This window comes from Mesoplodon bidens (genome assembly GCF_964165515.1).
Source record: "Mesoplodon bidens genome assembly, chromosome: 1".
Classification (NCBI taxonomy): Eukaryota; Metazoa; Chordata; class Mammalia; order Artiodactyla; family Ziphiidae; genus Mesoplodon; species Mesoplodon bidens.
The window spans coordinates 31145689-31163660 of NC_138176.1; the positions used below are offsets into that span (position 1 = coordinate 31145689).

A 17972-nucleotide genomic window follows, 5' to 3' on the forward strand; every position below is an offset into this window, starting at 1 on the left:
GTAAACGCAACATTAACTATTTGATGTAACCAAATATTGTAACAGAAACTGGGAGGCCAGGGGAAGAGTAGCAGTGGTGATTGTGGTTTAAGAACAATAAAACTGGGCTTCCCTGGTGGCACAGTGATTAAGAATCTGCCTGCCAAGGCAGGGGACACAGGCTCGAGCCCTGGTCTGGGAAGAACCCACATGTCACGGAGCAACTAAACCCGTGCGTCACAACCACTGTATCTGCGCTCTAGAGCCCGTGAGCCACAACTACTGAGCCTGCGTGCCACGACTACTGAAGCCCCCATGCCTAGAGCCCATGCTCCGCAACAAGAGAAGTCACCGCACCGCAACGAAGACCCAATGCAGCCATAAATAAATAAATAAATAAATTTATAAGAACAATAAAACTTTATCATAACAGAAACACAACATATAATGAATAAATTGGTGAATCAAAAGACAGCATTACAGGGGCTTCCCTGGTGGCGCAGTGTTTGAGAATCCGCCTGCCAATGCAGGGGACACGGGTTCGAGCCCTGGTCTGGGAAGATCCCACATGCCGCGGAGCAACAAAGCCCGTGAGCCACAACTACTGAGCCTGCGCGTCTGGAGCCTGTGCTCCGCAACAGGAGAGGCCGTGACAGTGAGAGGCCCGCGCACCGCGATGAAGAGTGGCCTCCTCTCTCCACAACTGGAGAAAGCCCTCGCACAGAAAGAAGACCCAACTCAGCCAAAAATAAATAAATAAATTTAAAAAAAAAAAAAAAAAAAAAAAAAAAAAAGACAGCATTACACACATATTATTTTAAAATATGGAGATTTGTAAATGCCAGAAGGAACAGCTTAAGGAATTGAAAGTGGTTACCTTTAGGGAGAGGACTAGAGAGAGTGGGCAGGAATGACACAGTAACTATTCACTATATTTTGTTATAAACCCTTTTTAAACTACATCTATTTTAAACTATATGTCTGTTGACAAAATATAAATAGCAACATATGAATTTCTTATCTTAAATATATTGTTCATCATTCAAAAATATATAAATAAAACATTTTCAACTGAAAGGGACAAAAATCCTAGGGAAAACATAGTCCCTTTTTTGTTAGAAGACCTTCATATTTCCAACACTAGAAGAACATAAACATACAAAATATGGAAGCTTTAAAAATAAAAAAAAAACTCTAAAGCAAATAATTACCAATTTAGTGGATAGAGAGAATTCAGTCATGGTAATACTAGGAAGATTGTAGGTCTGACCTTACTTACAAATTCATTAATGATCAGGACAGTGCAAATAACACATTTAATTAAATATGCTCATTTATCTATTTTGGGAAGTATTAACAGCAGTGAGAGAGAGTGGTAATGTAAAAGGACAGAGACAGATTAAAAACAGTGGCCCAAAACAACCAAATAGGAGAGTGGATAGAAGGCTAGGTAAAATTAGAAGCTGAAAACAACTAAAGAAAGTTATCAGAGGCTTAATTATCATCAATTTTACTGCATGCTGCTGCCATATGAAGAAATTCTGGCAAACACTAACGTTAAGTGAGAAGATATATATATTATATATATAATATATATGTCACGCGTGCATACATATATATACATACCCATAATCTTTTTCGTTATAAGAGACTGACAATACTAATTAAGTAGGGATTCATGAAGGGATTACACCCTAAAAACAAAGTACTGTTGATGCAATTTGATAAGAGTAGTTTCATACTCATAGTTTCGCCAAGTACTGAAACTCTTATCAAGGATTACCAATAATGAATTAAACTATCCTAAAGACAATTAACTCTGTTATCTACCTGATAGTCCTCATCTAGCTACCCTTGGATTATCCTTATTGTTCCTGTTTTTTCTTCCCAGGCACTAACCATTCAAAATAGTTTACATTTCCCAACCTCTCCTGCAGGAAGATGTGGCTATGTGACCAATGGAGTATGAGCAAAAAGTGGTATATATAACTTTTAGGAAGTATCCTTAAAGGGAGGGAGATATGTTCTTCTCTTCCTCCTTTCTGCTGGTTCGAATGTGGATGAAAAGGCTGGAACTCCAATAGCCATCTTAGACCATCCAGTGAATCCATGCACAGTGAAGCAACAACATGACACCATGATAAACTACAACAGTCCTAGACTACTTCTGGAATTCGTGACATCAAGAGAAATGAAATCTATCATGCTTAAGTCTCTGTTATTTGGTTGCAAACAAATCTAATCCTAATTAATATAACCTCTATACTAGTGTACACTCCTTGTTTTCTTTCGTTCTCTAAACAATCTTCCACTGCCCTTCTGCCAGCTCGTTTTCTGCCTCCCACTCCCTTACTATGAATATTCCCCAATAGTCCATCCTTGGTCTTTTCTGCTCTTCTCCCACTAAGTTCTAGGTCAAACATTCTAAAAAACCTCATCACTATATGTCTGATCATTTATTTGAGCTCTACTTTTATCTCCAGCTGTCTATCATTCCATTTGTACAAGACATAATTAAACAGGAACACAAGTGATTTTTAAAACAAAAAAGATAAATAGCCAAAGTGGTGGTGGCAGTTGTTGTGATGGTAATAAACAGCTAATATTTACTGAGCTTTTAATACTTGCCAGGCATTGTTCTAAGAGCTAACCCTCACAATAATCCTATGAAGTAGGGCATATTATCACCATCCTCATTTTAAAAATGAGGAAGGCTTCCCTGGTGGCACAGTGGTTGAGAGTCCGCCTGCCGATGCAGGGGACACGGGTTCGTGCCCCGGTCCGGGAGGATCCCACGTGCCGCGGAGCGTCTGGGCCCGTGAGCCATGGCCGCTGAGCCTGCGCGTCCGGAGCCTGTGCTCCGCAGCGGGAGAGGCCACAACAGTGAGAAGCCCGCGTACCGCAAAAATAAATAAATAAATAAATAAGTAAAACTGAGGAAACTTGAGACCCAGACAAGTTAAGTAACTTACTCGATACACAGAACTAACGTACTCAAGAGATCATTCAAATCCAGGCTTCCAGAAGCCACCCTCTTAACCAGCACCTTTTCTAAGGATGCTGCCACAGCTTTTTAAGGGTGTCCTCAGCAACGATGACAGTTATTTAAATATCCACCATGGTAATAAATTTCATGCCTCTGCAGATTAACTTTTAGGAACTGTCAAACATCACTTAGAAATAAAAATGGTAAATAAGATGAGTGATCAAGCAAGATAATACTCTTGGGCAAAAAAGATAGGACCAGAAAGTAATGAGACTGGTTTTCTTATATGGTTCTATTGGTTCTGAAAGCAGTTCCAAAAGACAAATTCCAAAGAATATTTATTTGCTAGAATAAATGCATGGTCTTAAAAATGGATTACTTTCAAAGGGACAGCATTCATTTACATTATTAAGTTCTTTATTTTTAAAGCACCAGATTTTTTCAACTACCACTCAAATTATCCAATACCTAAAACTTGTACTAGCAGTTGAACTCATTATCTTGCTCCCTAGACCTATCTGAGATCCTTTCTCAGATAATGTCTTTATCAAGACACCACAATAGGGACTTCCCTGGTGGTCCAGTGGTTGGGACTTCGCCTTCCAATGCAGGGGGTGCACCGTTCAATCCCTGGTCAGGTAGCTAGGATCCAGCATGCCTCGAGGCCAAAAAACCAAACATTGAAAAACAGAAGCAGTACTGTAACAAATTCAATAAAGACTTTAAAAATGATCCACATCAAAATAGATTTTAAAAAAAAAAGACACCACAATACGCTTGATTTGTCAGGCTCAAAACTTTGAGGTATTCCGACTCTTTCAGCTTTTCTAACCCCATTCTTATTGCTCTTCCTTCACAAGAGCTATCATGTTTTCTCTTTCCATATTATTCCATGATTGTCCTATTGAGATACCCTACAGCCACTCCCTGCTTGAGGTTATCCCACAGAGCTACCAGGACAACCTTTCTCAAATACTGTTTTCGTCATATGACTTTCAACAAAAATACCATCATCTATAGGATCAAATCTAAGTTCTTCAGCCTAGCCTTCAAAGCTTCCCAGTAATTTTTCATTACCCGCACAGACATGTAAACCTGACAAATCACATCTCTTTACTACTCATCATCATCAGTAAAATCAAACCTTCCATTTGTGCAATATTGTTAAAATACCCTTTTTGTCTCACTCAGTTCACATATATTGTACTTTTTTGCTTCTAAAGTCTCATCACCCTATGTGGAATTTTCTTCTGTCCTCTCAAGTCAATTTGTCATTCTATCACGTCCTTCAAGATCCTCCTCTTCCATGAAGCCCTAATAGCCTCAAAGAGATACTGCTATATTTTGCATTCCTCAACATATAGTTCATCTAGTAGAATGGGAAGAATTGCAAAGACTGACCGGACTATGTAACAAAATAGACAGCCCAGAAATAAATCCACACTTATATGGTCAATTAGTCTATGACACTGGAGGCAAGAATACACAATGGGGAAAATATAGCCTCTTTAATAAACAATGTTGGGAAAACTGGACACCCACATGCAAAAGAATATAACTTGACCTCTTTCTTACACCAAATACAACAATAAACTCAAAATGGATTAAAGTCTTTTTTTTTATGCGGTACGCGGGCCTCTCACTGTCGTGGCCTCTCCCGTTGTGGAGCACAGGCTCCGGACGCGCAGGCTCAGCGGCCACGGCTCACGGGCCCAGCCGCTCCACGGCATGTGGGATCCTCCCGGACCAGGGCACGAACCCGTGTCCCCTGCATCGGCAGGCGGACTCTCAACCACTGCGCCACCAGGGAAGCCCGGATTAAAGTCTTAAACGTAAGACCTGAAACCATAAAACTGCTAGAAGAAAACACAGGCAGCCTGCTCTCTGACATCAGTCTTAGCAATATTTTTTTGGATCTCTTTCCTTGGTCAAGGGCAACAAAACCAAAAATAAGCAAATGGGACTACATCAAACTCAAAAGCTTTTGCAAAGCTTTTGCAAAGCATCAGCAAAATGAAAAGGCAACCTACTGAATGGGAGAAGATATTTGCAAATGATATGTTCGATAAGGAGTTAATATCTAAAATATATGAAGAACTCGTACAATTCAATGTCAAAAATTTAAAAATGGGCAGAGGACCTAAACCGACATTCTTCCAAAGACATACAGTTGGCCAACAGGCACATGAAAAGATGTTCAACACCACTAATCATCAGGGAAATGCAAATCAAAACCACAACAAGATATTACCTCACACCTGTCAGAACAGCCATCATCAAAAAGACAAGAAATAACAAGTGTTGCAAGGATGTGGAGAAAAGGGAAACCTCGTGCACTGTTGGTGGGAATGTAAATTGGTACAACCACTATGGAGCTTCCTCAAAAAAATTAAAAATAGAACTACCATATGATACAGTAATTCCACTTCTGGGTATTTATACAAGGAAAACAAAAATTCAAATTCAAAAAGGTATATGTACTACAATGTTCACTGCAACCTTATTTACAATAGCCAAGACATGGAAACAACCTAAATGCCCATCAATAGTTGAGTGGATAAAGAACTTGTGGCATTTTTACAATTAAGTATTATTCAACCATTAAAAAGAATGAAATCTTGCCATTTGTGACAACATGGATGGACATAAAGGGTATTAAGCTAAGTGAAATAAGTCAGACTGAGAAAGACAAATACTGTATGATTTCACTTATATGTGGAATCTAAAAAACAAAACAAATGAACAAACACAACAAAACAGAAACAGGCTCAAAAATATAGAGAACAAACTGGTGGTTGCCAAAAGGGAGAGGGGTGGGGAGTGACAGGTGAAATAGATGAAGGGGATTAAGATACAAAATTCTAATCATAAAATAAATGTCACAATGATGTAATATACAGCATAGGGAATACAGTCAATAATAATGTAATAACTTTGTATGGTGACAGATAGTAGCTAGACTTATTGTCATGATTATTTTGTAATGTATAAAACTGTCAAGTCACTATGTTGTACACCTGAAACTAACATAATATTGTTAGTCAATTAAAAAAAATTTTGACCAAGGACTTCTTTTGTATGAGTGATTTTCCAAGGAGTGGGTTAACTTTCATCAGATTGTTGCACCAAATACCTTGAAAAGTTCATTTGAGGGCTGACACAATGGAAGCCCAGAGATAACCTATAACTTGCCCCAGTTTTCAGCGTGGCAGTGGCAATGCCAGAAGTTGAACCTGTCGCCTAAGTTCCCACACAAAATGAATACAAATTTTAAGGTCACTGTCCAGTAATATAATTCATGCTCACTCAAGAAACAGACTTAGACACTATTCATAAACATGTTATGTTTTTTAAAAAGCAGAATACAAAATTTATGTACAATAGCAAGAGATTCCAATGTAAGTGTGTGTGTGTGTGTGGGTGTGTTGCATTAATATACATACACAGAAAATAGAGTGGAAGGAAATAAATCTCAATGTTAACAGTTACTTCCAAGTGGTGAAAATATGGCTGTATTTTCCAAATCCTTGATAATGAGCACATACTGAACTTGTGATAATAGTAATAAGAAAATACTTTAAAAATTAAAACTATCTGACATTATGGAGTTAAAGATAAATTCCTCAACCTTGAACTCAAGTGTCAGAGGCAAAGAAAGTTTTCAGACTACTCAAGGAAACAAACAAGAAGTACAGTAGAAAAAAAAAAAAAAAACCACGATGGCAAAAAAGGAAAGAATAGCAATGTCACATTAACAATATTGGTGGCAAAAACCAAGAGCTACATGGCTCCCTGGGCTCGTCAAACTCCAGTACTTACTACATCACTGGCTCTTACACCAGAAGAGTCAAGAGGCCTGGAAATTCTGAATGTATTGAAAGATGGTCACACTGATGCAGAGAACTACCGATCATATAAACAAATCAAGACTATTTCTTTTCCTTCTGGGTCTTCTCCTAAAATAAAAATGTGAAATGAAAGCAGAAAAGTTCTGGGAAGATTCGTATGATAAAAAAGTTTAGGGCTTCCCTGGTGGCGCAGTGGTTGAGAGTCCGCCTGCCGATGCAGGGGATACGCGTTCGTGCCCCGGTCCGGGAAGATCCCACATGCCATGGAGCGGCTGGGCCCGTGAGCCATGGCCGCTGAGCCTGCGCGTCCGGAGCCTGTGCTCCACAACGGGAGAGGCCCCAACACGGAGAGGCCCGCGTACTGAAATAAATAAATAAAAATAAAACTTTAAAAAAAAAAAAAAAGTTTAGAACCACTAAAGGAGGTTAATAAGTTTATCTTTTCCTAGCACTAGGTTTTTAATTCCAGTCCAAAATCCCCTATCCAAAACTCCTGGGGGTCAGACAGGCTTCAGAATTCAGAAAAATTTTGCAGGTTTTTAGAAAGGTTGATATGGTACATATTCTATGTGTTACAAAATATTCTAACCAGCGACTGGGGCAATACTCTGTAATTAAACAAGTTGAAATTTTTGTGGAAAAAAGTATAAATCACTATACTACATATGATAAATAAAGACTACAAATAGCCTTATATCAGTGCAGACTGGCTTTTGCTGCCAACTGAGGTTGCTACAAACTTCTTAAAAACTTTCCATCTTCACAACAGTTTGAATTTAGGAACCATGGGTAAGAAATTATGGAATTCTAACTGATTACATCTGAAAGGTGAGATCATAGGTTTATTTTGTTTCTTTCCTGATTTTCCAAATTTTCTTCAGTATATTATTTATATGTAACTGATTATTTACAAAATAAGACTCCATTGAATTTTTTTTTTTTTTTTTTGCGGTACGCGGGCCTCTCACTGCTGTGGCCTCTCCCGTTGCGGAGCACAGGCTCCGGAAATGCAGGCTCAGCGGCCATGGCTCACGGGCCCAGCCACTCTGTGGCATGTGGGATCTTCCCGGACCGGGGCACGATCCCACGTCCCCTGCATCGGTAGGCGGACTCTCAACCACTGCGCCACCAGGGAAGCCCTCCATTGAATTTTAAAAAGGGATGGAACAAAGTATACAAACTCACCAACTTGCAAGCTGGGTTAAAAAAGGAAATAAGATTTTGTTCAGAGTCTAAAAGTCAAGGAAGTAACTTGAAATAGCTTTGAGTTTAAAAGCCTTTAAAAGTTTAGTATAAGTTTTTTAACTAAACACAATTAACATTACTAATATGCAATAGGATACTTACTCACTAACATTCAGAAAGTGATGTTTTATTAACTCATTTTTTAACTTACTATTTTTCAGTCCAGTAACTGCTTGTGACCAACTGTCTTTCCCAAAGATGGCACCTATCCCCCACTTCCATTACCTCCAATGTTTTTCTTACAAGGTTGACTCTGACACTCCTCCTGTGAGAAGTGGGTTCAGTGTAACCACTGCTCTCTCCTTGAACATGGCAAGCTTGTGTCACTATGTGACTTCCAAGTCCAGGTAACAAAAGGCAACACAGCTTCCACTTGGTTCTCTTGGGATGCTTACTCTTAGAAAACAGCCACCACCATGCTGTGAAGATGCCCAATTAGTCTATGTGGAGAGACCATATGTAGGTGTTCCAGGGGACAGTCAACTTCAATCATGAGGCACATGAGTGGAGAAGGCTCCAGATTCTAGTTTCCAGCCACAAAATTACCACCAGCTTTCAAGCCTTTCTAGCTAAGGTTCGAGCCATCTCCACACTGCCCTGTCTGAATTCTGGCAGAATCCATAGCATAATAAAATGCTGTTTTATTGATACATCACTAAATTTCAGAGTGGCTTGCTATATAACGAAAGCTAACCGGAAAAAGCACCCCTTTCCTAGTTCAGTAACTTCATATTAAACACACACACACACAGCCTAAAATCAAGCTTTTCTCAACATTAAGGAAGATCCAGTCTGCCGATGAGAAACTGGACAGAACTATTTAAATAGGAAAGTTTCTAATTAGAGAACTTAACAATTCATCTCAAATATATTCTGAGTACTTACTATAGGTAAGACACTTGGTTAGTCTAAAACACAAATATGAATAACAGATAGCCTAGTTATTAATCTAACCTAGGGAGGTAGGAAATAAAAATAGGTATACAAATACTATAGTTTATGGAAGTACCTAAGTGCCAAAATAGGAATATAAAGTTAACTCCACCACAAATAGTTAATTTTAAAATGATTTTGGGGACTTCCCTGGGGCACAGTGGTTAAGAATCCACCTGCCAACGCAGGGAACACGGGTTCAAGCCCTGGTCCGGGAAGATCCCACATGCCACGGAGCAACTAAGCCTGTGTGCCACAACTACTGAGCCCGCATGCCACAACTACTGAGCCCGCGTGCCACAACTACTGAAGCCCGTGCACCTAGAGACCGTGCTCTGCAACGAGAAGCCACAATGAGAAGCCCACAACAAAGAGTAGCCCCTGCTTGCCACAACTAGAGAAAGCCCACAGGCAGCAAGGAAGACCCAACGAAGCCAAAAATTAATTAATTAATTAATTAATTAATTTTTAAAAAATGACTTTGGACTTATAAACAGCTTTTTGGTTCTGTTAGGAAAGAAGAGCTTTAATAAATACCTAAAAAAAAAGACTGTAAGTAAACATGAAAAATGCAGGCCTCATTATGCGTTGCTTAGATTGCGAGATTATGAGTTTTGTTGTTCTTTAAATTTTTCTGTATCTCCCAAGTTTTCTACAGTAAGCATATATTAGATATTTTGAAGAAAAAATATTTCTAAAAAAGAAAATAATCATTTTATTTCATTTAAAAAAATGTGTTTAAACTATACTATGAAGGGGTCAAGTAAGTAGTCAACAAGCCTGTAACAAAAGTTGGCTTGGTGTTTATATGTTTAATATGCAAAATAAAGTTAGTGTTTAAGGGAAAATTTTAGTGTAATAAAAACTGCATAAACATGTTATTTGATTTACTGTTAATATCTGCATTTCTTCCCTTTCCTGGCTAATTACAAATGTCTACAAGACCTCCCCAAATAACAGTCAAAAACTAACTCAATAAGCTCCCATCTCTTGGTCATGCCCTCCTGGTTGTTCCCCCTCACAGTCTTTCTCCAGCTCCCTCCCTGCATCCACCTGTCATTTCTAAGTCAGCCCTTCTCTCTACATCTCTGATTACCCTTCTTTCTAACTCTAAATGCCTCGGTCTGACTATCCCTCTGTGTTTCCAATGTCCCCTCTCTATCTCTGACTGACCCTCACTCTCTGCCTTTGGTGTGTGTGTATTCCTCTTTCTATCTCTCCCTAAGTGACCCACCCCAGAGTGTGTGTTTTCCCCTCTCAGACTCTGCCTTTCTATAAGTCTCTCCCCTATAGTTACCCCATTTCCAAGAAATTCTTGTTAACTTTTCCCTCTAATCTTTATAAATAAGCAGGCTTGATATTATTAACTCTATTTTACAGATGATAAGGAAAAACAAACAGGATTATTGGTATAAATTTGAGAGGTGAAGATTTAAATCCAAGTGCTTCCCTTCTTTCTTTAATACTCTTCTGGTATTCCATGGCAAAGAACTTGAAACAGTCCAGATGCAAGCCAGTATTAACACTACACATATTTTTTCCTAAGAGGCAAACCTGATATTAAGGAGCACCACACACCATTTGCCCATATTTTTGCCTCTTCACCAGATTAAACAGTCATGAACTGTCAGCCACTTGCCCATTCCAGAAATCCATTATCATCATATGCACAGGTTAACCCGTGTTATTTGGGAACCTCAGAATACTAGACACCAGAACCTGGTATTTCCAACGGTGCTTCTCTGCTTGTCTGTTTTTATTCCTAGTCCCAAACCAGCCATGTTTGACTTTAAAAAATAAAAAGATACAAGAGGGACAATAGATAGTAATGAAACTGAAGAGCAAATTTGAAGAATGAAAAACTAGACAGAAGGCTAGCATGAGATTCTGAAAAATACACACCACAAACTGGGAGCAACTGGTCCATGTTTTACTGAGAGGAGAAAATCCTCTTCAAATGCAGGCTTACCGCTGCAAAGCAATACCCTATAACTTCTCTCCTATCTAAACCTCTGACAACTGGAATTTCTCTGTAATTCAATAAGCTCTTAGGAGTTACCCCGGCTTCATCCATCCTACTGGGCTCATTAACAGAAAACTCTAAATGTTTTTCCCCACTAGGTAAGAGCACATTTTCGGTAGGTGGCATAGTAGAAGTAGGGTTCTCTTTCAAGACATGAGAAGCCTAGTTCCATTTCTTCTCACTTCTCCTGTGGGTGGGAAGCCTGAACCCAATACAATTCAACAACTAAAAGAAACGTCTAAATTATAGTTCAGGTTAGTGATTGTCAAAGATTATCCTACAGGTCACCAGTTTTATACATAGTGTGAGGGCTAGTCTTGCATTATAGGTTTATAATTAAAAATCTGTACTTTTACTTCTGGCACTAGTTCATTTACTTCTATTATGTCTAATGAGTGCACAAGTGCCAAATCAACAGTATACCAGTCTTATCATTCATTCTGGTGAGATATTTTGTGAACACTGAGCTTATGGAGCTAATGAGGACAGGGTCACAGATTCAAAAATATTAGCCAATTAATTTTGCTGTTTTTCAGGGTTCAATGGTCACAGTCAACAAACTTAACCTTGACTAACAAAAAAATACAGTGATCATGTGAAACATTTTGGGAATGAATATATATGTATCACCAAAATTCATGACTATAAGAAAAAATATAATAATAAAATTAAATATAGTAATAATAATAATACCATCTTTCACTAAGCCTGAAAATGGGTCTACCTTCCAAAAACTCAAGTAAAAACTAATCAAGAAAATGTTTAAAACATAAAGGAAAAAAATAACACATTATAGCACACAAAGTAGATTTTAATGGAAATGACTCTCTACTGTCATAGTTTATACACACGTCTGTAGTAAAAAAAAAATAGTTATCTTGCTGATTCTTAACTATATAAGTCAGGATGAAACTGGCAAAGCGGAGCCAGGGAAAACCCATCAAAAAAGACAGTAAAGGAAACATTTGCACCTGCAGACATCTTGTAGTCAACACAGCATCTGAAGGAATGAAAAGTAAACATTTCAATTCTTAACTCTAAGACTTTCCTTTGACCAACACATCAGTTTTCTCTATTAGGCATTCCTCCTTGGTTTCTCTGAACTCTCACTCCTTGCAGATACACACACACCAGTGCCACCATCAGCACCTGTCACTAAGTGTTTCTACTTTCAAAAATGAGAGTCACCAAATCTTCTGGACACTACCCACTAGACTGAACTTTTACAGTCAAATACTCTGGCTTTAAAAAAAAAAAAAGAAAGGTGGGGAGGATGGGGAACCAACAAAAAATGCTCTATAAAACTCTGTCCTACATAAATCACAGAAAGATCATTTTGATCCACCTCCTAGAGTAATGGAAATAAAAACAAAAATAAACAAATGGGACCCAATGAAACTTTTGCACAGCAAAGGAAACCATAAACAAGACACAAAGACAACCCTCAGAATGGGAGAAGATATTTTCAAATGAAGCAACTGACAAAGGATTAATCTCCAAAATACACAAGCAGCTCATGCAGCTCAATATCAAAAAAACAAACAACCCAATCCAAAAATGGGCGGAAGACCTAAATAGACATTGCTCCAAAGACACACAGGTTGCCAACAAACACATGAAAAGATGCTCAACATCACTAATCATTAGAGAAATGCAAATCAAAACTACAATGAGGTATCACCTCACAGTAGTGAGAATGGCCAGCGTCAAAAAATCTACAAATAAATTCTGGAGAGGGTGTGGAGAAAAGGGAACCCTCCTGCATGGTTGGTGGGAATGTAAATTGATACAGCCACTATGGAGAACAGTATGGAGGTTCCTTAAAAAACTAAAAATAGAACTACCATATGACCCAGCAATCCCACTACTGGGCATATACCCTGAGAAAACCATAATTCAAAAAGAGTCATGTACCACAATGTTCACTGCAGCTCTATTTACCATAGCCAGGACATGGAAGCAACCTAAGTGTCCATCGACAGATGAATGGATAAAGAAGATGTGGCACATATATACAATGGAATATTAATCAGCCATAAGAAGAAACAAAACTGAGTTATTTGTAGTGAGGCGGATGGACCTAGAGCCTGTCATACAAAGTGAGTAAGTCAGAAAGAGAAAAACAAATACCGTATGCTAACACATGTATATGGAATCTAAAAAAACAGTACTGATGAACCTAAGGGCAGGGCAGGAATAAAGACGCAGATGTAGAGAACGGACTTGAGGACAAGGTGGGGGTGGGAGCTAGGACAAAGTGAGAGAGTGACTTGGACATACATACACTACCAAATGTAAAACAGATAGCTAGTGGGAAGCAGCCACATAGCACAGGGAGATCAGCTCGATGCTTTGTGACCACCTAGAGGGGTGGGATAGGGAGGGTGGGAGGCAGGTTCAAGAGGGAGGGGATATGGGGATATATGTATATGTATAGCTGATTCACTTAGTTGTACAGCAGAAACACAACATTGTAAAGCAATTATACTCCAATAAAGATTAAAAAAAAAAACTCTGTCCTAGTAAATAGTCAATATCTAAGTCATAAACACAGATAATTGTTCTGCTACAAGCTCCAATGTACAGACAGAAAACTGCATTCTCACTATGGGTTATAAATGAAGCACCAGTCCAACAGCACACCCCAACAACAAGAGCATTCTGGAAACCTCTAAAAGTAAAAAATAGCCTAATATAATCTTTAGATAAAATGCAATTGCTTAAAAAAATTAAAAAAAAAACCCTGCAATCTGAGCACTTCTATTTACAGCGTTTTTTTTAAGTTTATGAGTTAAGGATAACTATCCTCATTTTACAAACAACAACAAAAAAGAAATGGAATCTCAAGAAAATACTTTACCTAAAATTATCACCGTCATTTTTTACCATCATCCTAGTCATCAATTACAACAGCAACAAAATAATGAGCACGTACTCACTCCAACACTACTTTATATTCACATCTCATTTAATGCCTATAGACAGACACCTTGTGAGTTAAATGCTACCATCTCCATCTTAGAAATTAGTAGACAGGCTTAGAGAGGAGAAATAATTTGCCAAAAGTCATAAACTAGAAGTCACAGCACCGGGATTTGAACTCAAATTTGTTCAACTTTGTATACTCAACTAAGTCACTGTACTGCCATCCTCTTTGCTTTTAGAACCACATTCAGGTATTCTTCAACCAATGACTGCAGAATAAATACAAGATTACCTCATTACTATACCTCCAAACCCACAAAAAGTTGTTTGTAAAATCCTCTCTCTCTACAAGGGGAAAAATAACACAAAAAGCCACCTGCTTGGAGTCTCAGAGCTGAACAGCCGGAATAAAAACTAGACTGGAATACTGGTTGTTTATATTCTGAATTCTAACTATAAGGTAACAGACTCCTAACACATATACCTAGGGTAGGTGAAAATAACCCCAATATTTCTTGTTTCAGCTAGTACACACAGGATAGTGGTACCGTATCAGAATCAGAGCTAGGTTTAGCACAAGCAGTATCTGAAAACGGGGAAGAGAGGGCAGACCAGCTGGGGACAGGCATCAGCTTAGCACATGTGAGGAACATTAAGCGCTTTCTGGGATACTCGTACCTGTGTAGAACTGAGGAAAGGACGGTTATAACAAAGCAAGAGGGGAGCGAGAGAGAGTGTGTGTGTGTAGACAGAAAGATAGTGAGCTTGCTGTATTTGAAACGTGCTTTCTTGCACATGTCACTTCTGCTGAACCCCATAACACCGGAAGGCAGGCAGGCCAAAGACGATTAGCCCCATTTTTCGGACTGGGAAAACGAGGCTGCGGTAAATGTGCTACAAAGGATCACAGGTCTAGCAAGTGGCATACCCGAAACTCCTCCCAGGACATCAGATTCCAAATCCCGTGCTTCTTCCCTATTCAACCCTGACAGGAGGCTTTATTGATAAAGAAAACTTTAAAAATCGGACCTGGAGTTTTCCGAGGGCGGCCCAAGAAAACCAGGAAGTACACCCTCTCTACTAGACTGCTCACTCCCAGCCGACAGCCCGGGGCTCCCTGGCAGCGCAGCAGACTCGCTCCAGAGAAATCGCCCGCAGCCCCAGGGTCGTCTCGGGCGGCTCCCGCCGTCCACAGCCCCGTACCCCTGGGGAGAGAAAGGGGTCGCCACGTCCCCGCTCAGTACCTGTTGAAACCAGGAAAGGAACGGCCCCTCCGCAGACAGTAACTGGGGAGAGGGCCCCAAGCGAGCACGCAGCCCTGGGAAGTAAAAAGGGCCTTGAGAAGGTCCCCAGCAACCCAGGGCCCGCAGGGGTCGAAGGGCGGGAGCTTCCCAGTAACCTCCGTCCCAGGAGGGGGCCGGCCCCACGCCTCACGTGAAGAGAAAAACACCGGTAACAAACAAAAGGGAAAGAAAGCTTGTGCCAAGTGTGGAGAGAGAAGTGGAAGCGACGAGCCCCAGCCTGGGGTGAGGCGAGAGGGAGAGACAAGGACGCGGAGCGGATCGTTACCGGCGGCACAGTCGCTCCCCGCATACGCCGCCTCCTCAAAGTTCCAGCTCTTCCGCTCGCGCCGTCGGGGCGCGCGCCAGGCCTCGGCTCCGCCCCTCCCCAGCGCCGCGGGGCCTTCTGGGGGCTGTAGTTTCCGCGAGGCCTGCCTCCGCGGGCCGCCTCCCGGTCACGTGGGAGGAGGCGGCAGTCAAAATGGCGCGAGAGGGCAGGTGTTTGCGCTCCTGTCTGCTCAACCCTTCCCCTGCCTCTTAACTGTAAACGAGCTCAAATCTCCTTACATACAGCTCAATCATACCATCCCTCCTCTTCTTTTCACAGACAAGTTTCTTGAAAAAATTAGTCTAAACTCGCTGTCTCCGCTTCCTTCGTCCTCTACCCGGCGGCTTCTGCCCCCACAGAAAGTGGTCTTGTTGCCATCACTCATGTCATCTAACTTAAGCTTTAGGCACCATTTGACGCTGTTGGACATTATCACTTATCTTCTGACACTATTTAGATTTTCCTTCTTCCTCTCCGGTCATTCTTCTCAGTCTCCTTCAACTATTCTTTTTCTAACCGGCTTCTTAAATATTAGTGTTCACCAGAATTCTTGGAGAACACTAATATTTAAGCGTCCCTTCATGTCCCACAGGCATCTCAAATGTAGCAATTTCAAAGTGACTCTTCCCTCCTCCCTATTCACGAATATTCACTCCAACCTTCAACCTAGATTCCTCCCTCTGTCTCACTCCTTCATCCACTTATGTCCAAATGGGCACCAAACTGTGTAAATTCTATGTCCTGAGTATCTCTTGAATCTGCTCCCTCTTCACACCACTGCCAGAGATTTAAATCAGATCCGTCTCATTTCTTACCTGGTCACAGCGTGGGCTTCCTTTCTGGTCCCAGCACTTCAGCACCTCTGAGTCCTCCCTACTGCCATCAGGCCTATTTATGCAGCCAGCAAAATTTAATCATATCACAGTTTTGGTTAAAGCGTTTAAAGGATCAACTTGATTGGCTTTGGGAAGAGAAATGGAAGTGAATCTCCTAAGTGGTTTTTACAAAATATAGACACCAGCCCCACTACTTACTCTCCATTCTTACACATGTTGTTGTTCAGAGGTTCAGAGAAGAGAGATTTATAGCAGATCTTATTTCAGGGTAGGTGGACATCGGCATGTTTTAAACGTTCCCCAGATGATTCAGTCATTCAGCAAGATGTATTTGGTTGATGCTCTATACCAGGCTTTGTGCTGAGTACTGAGAAAATAATACTGAACAAGACAGTCCCTGCCCTTGTGGAGTTGATGGTCTCTTGCAAGAGATAGATATTAATCAAATGATCCCATGCCAAAAAAATGAAACCAACAAAAACAAAACCCCACAATTACCAGCTGTGAATTATGCAAGAATTATTATGCAGGAAAAGTAATCAATTCCTCTCCCTTTCCCTCTGCCACCCACCCTATGGTGTGAATCAGCATATCAAACAAAGCCTGTCAGGAGCTAATCTCCTCCCACTGCCTCCTATATACTTCTAGGTTTACCGAAATGCTGAACTGCATAAATTGTTCCTCTGTTTGGAAAATCCTTCCCTTTCTCCCTTGACTAACTTCTGTCTTACTCTGCTGCATTCGAAGCAAACCAGTAGAATACCAGGCACATGGAAGGATTGGACTACATCAGGTGATAACTCCCGGGGCAAGCAGAGATGAGCTAGCTGAGTAGAGGAGCCAGGCACAGTTGAACATGGGCTACTGGCAACAGGGCTGTGTTAGCCGCTTTGGAGGCAAAGGGCCTGAGCCAACATACCCAGCCTTCAAAACACAAATCAAGTGTCACCTCCTCCAGGAAGCCTTTGCTGAGCTCCCCCAGGATGAACTAATTGTTCTTTCCTGGATTCTCATTGCACCCATGCTGACCTCTCTTTCAGTGATAGGCTAGAGCCAGCTCATTCCAGCTTTGAAAAGCTAACTGTTTAATATTCAGGAATATTACAAGTCTGTTTTTAAACCATTGGTAACTTGAAATCAGCTGTGATGGGAGTATTTACACCACCATGGAAATCAGCAAATGACAAATCAGGGGGGTTTTGTTTGTTTGTTTGCTTTCGAGCATCAGTTTACCAGCATATCACTGCCTGTGTCTCAAAATGCATCTCTACACTGTATTGTAGTGATTACTCCCATATGAGAGACAAATTCTTTGTAACGACTTCATTTAGCAAATATTTAGTGATATTTATCGATATTTATCACTGTGCACCTGAGACTAGCAAAATGCTGAAGGGATTTACAGTGAAGAACAAACAAACATGGTCCCTACTGTTATGGAGCTTACAATCTAGCAGATATGACAGAATGTAAACAAAGACCTGTGTGCTTAGAAATTGAGCTGGGCTGCTTTGTTGTAGAACATACCGGCAATAAGTGGTGGTGGACATAGAATACTATGCTACTTTAACAAGGTGGTCCAGGAAGGC

At 40.4% G+C, this 17972-nt stretch overlaps 1 protein-coding gene across 5 annotated transcripts in view; it reads right to left on the reverse strand.

Annotated features, from left to right (window-relative positions):
- Nucleotides 1-15601, reverse strand: part of R3HCC1L (R3H domain and coiled-coil containing 1 like) — a 76368-nt gene extending 60767 nt beyond the window's left edge. For 3 of the 5 annotated variants that reach the window (XM_081245774.1, XM_081245771.1, XM_081245775.1), the window contains exon 1: nt 15184-15501. The gene's annotated coding sequence lies outside the window, so the exon portion shown is untranslated. The other 2 variants (XM_081245773.1, XM_081245772.1) reach the window with 2 other exon arrangements.
- Between the last annotated feature and the right edge of the window lie 2371 nt (nt 15602-17972).